Source organism: Vespa mandarinia, chromosome 6, assembly GCF_050613455.1.
Source record: "Vespa mandarinia isolate Hongniang chromosome 6, ASM5061345v1, whole genome shotgun sequence".
NCBI lineage: Eukaryota > Metazoa > Arthropoda > Insecta > Hymenoptera > Vespidae > Vespa > Vespa mandarinia.
The window spans coordinates 1,565,488-1,571,487 of NC_140815.1; positions in this window are offsets into that span (position 1 = coordinate 1,565,488).

A 6,000-nucleotide genomic window follows, 5' to 3' on the forward strand; every position below is an offset into this window, starting at 1 on the left:
TTTCATTCGTGTTTGTGTTCGTTTGATTCTTTTCTATCGTATTTTTAATGTTTTATATAAATTTAAACCGAATAAATTTTAATATTAAGAAGCGTAAATTTATCGAACTGATCAATTCATTATTTTATTTTTTTTTTAAATATCATTTGTCAATTTAGTCGAATTTATTATCAAATTAGCATTGAATTTAAATCAATAAAAAAAAGGACTATAATTGATTAATTGTAAACTCGTAGTAGATATGAATTTATTTAGTTTGTTTAAACGACGAAATTGTTTGTATCGAAAAGATATGACCTTTAATAATTTAAATAATTCATTGAAATGGCCAGTCAAAAGAAAATTAATGAAAGTTAACATCATCGTAAACTACATCGTAATGTAGAAAGTTCCTGTAAACAATATGTTAACAATGAAACTCAGTAAGTATAGTTTATTGTTTACAAGTATCCTCTTTTCTCAAAGAGAAGAGAAAGAGAGAGAGAGAGAGAGAGAGAGAGAGAGAGAGAAAGAAGAAGGTAAAATATCCCTTAAAAATTGTCAGACTCTTTCCATCCTCTCAATTTCTCCCTCTCATCTTCCCCACTTTTTCATCCCTTCTTTTCGTACTTTTTCCCCTACAACGTCTTTCCCTACCATCTTTAACGTCCGCAAGTCAGGAGAAAAGTCGAGTAAGAAAAGTGGGTGGCGATGATGACCCACCCTTTCGAGTAAGGGAAAAAGAGGGAAAAAGAGGGGGTAGAAAAGATGTAATAGAGATAAAGGAAGACGGAAAAAGGGAGGAAGAAGTAGTTGAAGAGGAAGAGGAAAGAGGATAGAAGTTCTATTTCTTCTCGCTCGATCGCCCTCGCATTTTCTTTCTCTTTCCCACACTCTTGCTATATTTCAGATAAGAATAAAGTAAACGGCGAATGGGGGTTGCGTCTGGAGGGGTGGCTGCTTCGCTGCAGCGAAGCTATGGAGAAGCGTGCGAGGTGAAAGAGAAGTTCTCTCTTTCTTTGTGTATGTGTGTGTGTGTTTGTGTGTGTCTCTCTCTTTCTCTCTCTCTCTCTCTCTCTCTCTCTCTCTCTCTCTCTCGCTCTTTCTTTCTTTCTCTCCCTATCTTTCTTTCTCTTTCTCTTTTCTTGGCCGGGACGTATCAAAGCGAAAAGGGGGAAAAGCAAAAAGTACGACGATCGATGCTACCGGCCACACGGAATACAATGAAGACGCCTCGGCTCAAGGAAGCCCTTACGTTTCTCTCTTTACTTTTCTACGCTTTTTTCTTCTTCTTGTTCTTCTTCTTCTTTTTCTTCTTTTTTATTTTCCTTTTCTTTTCTTTTTTCTTTTCTCTTTTTTCTCTTAGTCTTCTTCTAGTTTTTCGCTTTCTCCGTTTTTCTCTTTCTTCTTCGCTTTAACAAGTAACGCGCGATAAGGAACACGATCTCTCTCCAGTATTTATTTCACGACGACTTGGGCCTTGTTAATACCTTTTTCTTAGAACGTTAACTTTTCGCGAACGAGTAAAATTTTTTTACGATCGTACGTACTTCCTTTAATCGTTCGACCATGTTAACGATCTTTCTACTATGGACATTCTATTGTAAGTCAATTTAATGTACTTACTTTTCTTCGTTACGTTGACGTTAAAAAAAAAAAAAAAATATATATATATATATATATATATATATATATTAAATATCGTGACTTATTACAGAAAATATTAAATATTATATTTCATAAAGAAAAAATATCGGGCAGTTTTTTTCTTAAAACAAGAAATAATTGAATATTATATGTTTTTGATGAAATATACTAAATATTGTATTTTTAGTTTAGCGCATTTATGATATTCAAAAATGTCGGGTTTTAACGATTGGCGTGTTTTAATTGATCAATTCTTGAAAAGAAATATAATAAAATTAACAAATTTCGAATTTTCAAGTTCCTCTCACGCGAATGATTCAGGCCAATTTAGTGACGCGTCGTTGCGTGCATTATAATATTAGTTTAACTATAATTATAATAATTATAATAATCATAATAAAAGCATTAATATTTAATGCTTTTATTATACATCTTTTTCTCTTTTTTTTTCTTCCTCTTTTTTTAAAGAAATTTTTTATTATTATTATCTTTAAATTTTTCTGTCATTTTACATACAAATGCGAATTAAAATGAGACAGGATAATAATTATTAATCAGGATTTACAGCAAATATAATAAATATAATTAAGATATTTTGCTTTAATAATTACGAAAATAAAAAAGATTGGAGGAAAGAAAAAAAAGAAACAAAAGAAAAAAATAGCAATCATTTTTCGAGATTTTAGTAAGTTTCGAACGAAATATCTTCTTTTTTTTTTCTTCGTTACCCCTATCCGTCATCAAGTTCCAGCTCTTGTCCTCTCCTTCAGAGGGTGAGCGTTCATTGAAACTAAAACAGAGAGAGACAGAGATAAAGAGGGAGAGAGAAAGAGAGAGAGGAGAGAGACAGAGACAGAGAGAAAGAGAGAGGCGATTGGAGGGAACGACGAATGGTGGGATGAATTTCCTAATTAAAACTCGCGTGAAACTATTTAAAACTTAAAAAGGAACGAGGTTAGGCCAAAAGCAACTCGGGGCCCATTATCGCTCTCCTCAACGAACTCCGGCAAATTAATAAATTTTCATGGAAAATCTATCTCTTTTATTGCATGTATTCCTTTTTCTTCTTTACCCTTTCTCAAGCTTTTGTTTCTCTCTCTCTCTCTCTCTTTCTCTCTCTCTCTCTCTTTCTCTCTCTGTCTCGCTTTCTCTCTTCTTCTTTTTCTTTTTTTTTAATATTATCGATTATCAACTTCATCAAAAGAAATACGAAGAACAAGAAGACAATCCTTTTTTTCAGTTACGTCGATCAGATCGTATTTTGTCGTATTTAGCGAGAAAATTGTCTTTGTTTTTCTTTTATTTTCACTTTTCTATTTAACGAACGTTTTCAAGTGAGATTTACTTTAACGGCCTGGTTGGTGTGTAGCGGCGAGCACGGCGTGCAATTAGAAACGCCACTTTTAAGCCGGGTCATAGATTTTTCGCATAGCCACCCTGCTTAAAGCAGGCAAAATTTAAGGGCAGTTTACAAGCCTCTTGATCTATGCACTCGCGGTGCATTTAATTCTCGTTTTCTTTTCCCGTTGTATATATTAGCTTGCTACTCTTTAATATAGATTTTACTAATTCTTACGATTTGTTTTGCCGATGGAAATCGTCTGAAACTTAAATCTATATAATTTTTATAAGAAAAGTTATGCGATACTATTTTGAAATAATTTTGAATAATTAATAAGACAAATTCGTCTTTTTAAATCTACGTAATATTATTGAATTAATTATATAGCGATGATAAAAGAGATCTACTATATCCACTTTCGTAGAAATTGTGCGACGTGACATCTATACCAATGTCATATAGTTTTTAAGTGATCTTACGAATATTTTTTCATTCGGTCGATAAGGAAGTTTACTTTTTCTTAACTATCGGTAATAATATATAATATAGAGGGCGATGAAGCTGTAATTTTGTCGGGACGATAAAATAATTTTTCAAATCCTATCATTGTATTATATTAGATTATAAATAAAATTTGGAATTATCTGAGAAATTTTACGTTCGTTTCATGAATCACTTGTATAAAAAAATAATGTTAAATTAACGAGAAAAAAATGTTAATAGATATATTTTGTTATCTTTTTATCACCAATTTAATAAAATATTTCATTAATAAAAAATCAAATTAACGGCGACACAAGATCCATAAAAACTGTTTTTAAAAGTGCATAAATTTAAATAGATTGTAAGAGAGATAAAATTTTTAAATTAATATTAATGAACAATGATAATTTTAATTAATTCATATTCTGAATGAAATTATGCAATATCGTCGCGATAATAATATATCCATATGAATAAATATCTACAAACTTAAATCCCATTAGCGCTTATTGTTATCCAACAAAAATAATAGCCACTAATTTTGGCTGAATGTGACGGACCCGCTACGCTAATAAAGTTTAAAATTAACGCGACAGACGATACTCTGTCACGAGAATTGCAGCAGATCAAATGAGTCGTGACGCACGAAACGATCATTGGCTTTCAATTCGCGATTTAGAAACGTAATATACGTCATTGACATTAAAATTATTGAATAAATTTTACTACTTTGATAGTTAATCAACTTTAATTACTTTCTGGAAAAAAAAAATATCTATGACGAAATCCTTTTAGAATGAATAATGAATTGTTGGTACATGATCAATTAAAACTTAAATATCATTTTATTTGACCGTACGATTGCAAATGAAATAAATATGAAGAACGTATGTATTCATATAGATCAATTTCATTCGATATAAGCCCGTGTAATAATTTCCATGTATTTAATTTGTAAGACATAGAGAACGCAAATTATTCTATGCCTTTATGAATTCGTGTAAAACTATTTTTAGTATTTCCTTCCACGTGAGTGATAGACGTTGCATTAAACATTTTACCAATAATAATAAATTTATTATAACAATACTGCGAACTCAATAGATATTATTGTCACATTATTCGAAATAAAATAGTTTTGTAAATGATATTACGATGATTAAGAGGAATAAGAAAGAAAGATATCGAGACGAACATTATTCTATGAACTAATAGAATTTCGAAATAATTTTAATCGTCAAAATATCTGCAAATACATTTAGATCTGAATTATGATTGAATTTTGATAATAAATAAATAGAAGAAACGAGATAATTTAATTTCGAAAAAAGATAATAATGTCAAAGAAAAGTGTAAAAAAATAAAGAAAGATAGAGAGACAGAGAGATAAAGAACAACAGAGAGATAAAAATAAAAAGAAAGAGAGAGAGAGAGAGAGAGAGAGAGAGAGAGAGAGAGAGAGAAAGACAACAACATAATCGATTTTCGTCTTGAAAAGTAATAGGTGCGTGGGTTTAGGCAGTAAAAGCACGTTTAGAGAGTTTAGTTCGATAGACGAGAAACTCGACGACCCGGCAACCATTGCTAAGGTTCTCATAAAAATTTTACCCCCTCCCCGTATCCCTTTAAAGCCTGCGTCTCCATCGCTCTTACACCCCCTCTCGTGCTTTCTCTTGCTTTCTCTCGGTCGTTCTCTAAGCACGGCTAATTCAAAATGGCGTCGCCACCCCTATATCATTCGCAAGCCTCCCCTATTCTAGGAGAACCCCTCGACGAAGCGGCGCGTTAGGGGTGGGGCCACCGAACTATGGCGCCCCTTACACCCTTTGCTACGTCGAGGAACTTCCAACAAATTGAAATCCTGCATTTTCCACAGGCCTAAGCCTGGAAGCGTTTGTTCTCTCTCTCTCTCTCTCTCTCTCTCTCCTTCATGCGTAGTCCTAACGTTTTCTTCTTATTCCATTTTACTATATTAGAATATATTGCAATATAAGAAATTCATTGAAGGAATATATCAATAATATCACTTATTATTTTTTCTTTTTCGTTTCTCTTTTTTCTTCTTCTTTTTCTTATTTTGTTTTTTTTTTTAAGAAAAATGTGACTAATGCAGTAAAATTTGTTTTTTCTAATAATAATACTTATTTATTCTTAATGATAGTTAATTTGTCTCATACTTGAGAAAAACTTTAATGATAATATATATCGATCTAATAAATTTATAAATTCGTGCAATAATGATAACGTTATTTATACGATAGATAGAAATCGTTTTTGGTTAAATGTGATTTCTTAAAATCATTCAGGTAAATAATAAAAATATATGCGCGAATAAATCTCGAGCAAAGTAAATTACGCTACCGAAGGAAACTTTCATAATTATAATTTTACGATTAATAAAAAAGATCATGCGTTGTATCTAGCATGCTAAATTGATTGACACGAAAAGAAAAGTAAAGAAAAAAAAGAAAAAACATTATTCGACTGTAAATACGATCGATACATAAACACGCGCAAAACGATACAAAGCACAAGTTTATTTTTCTTAT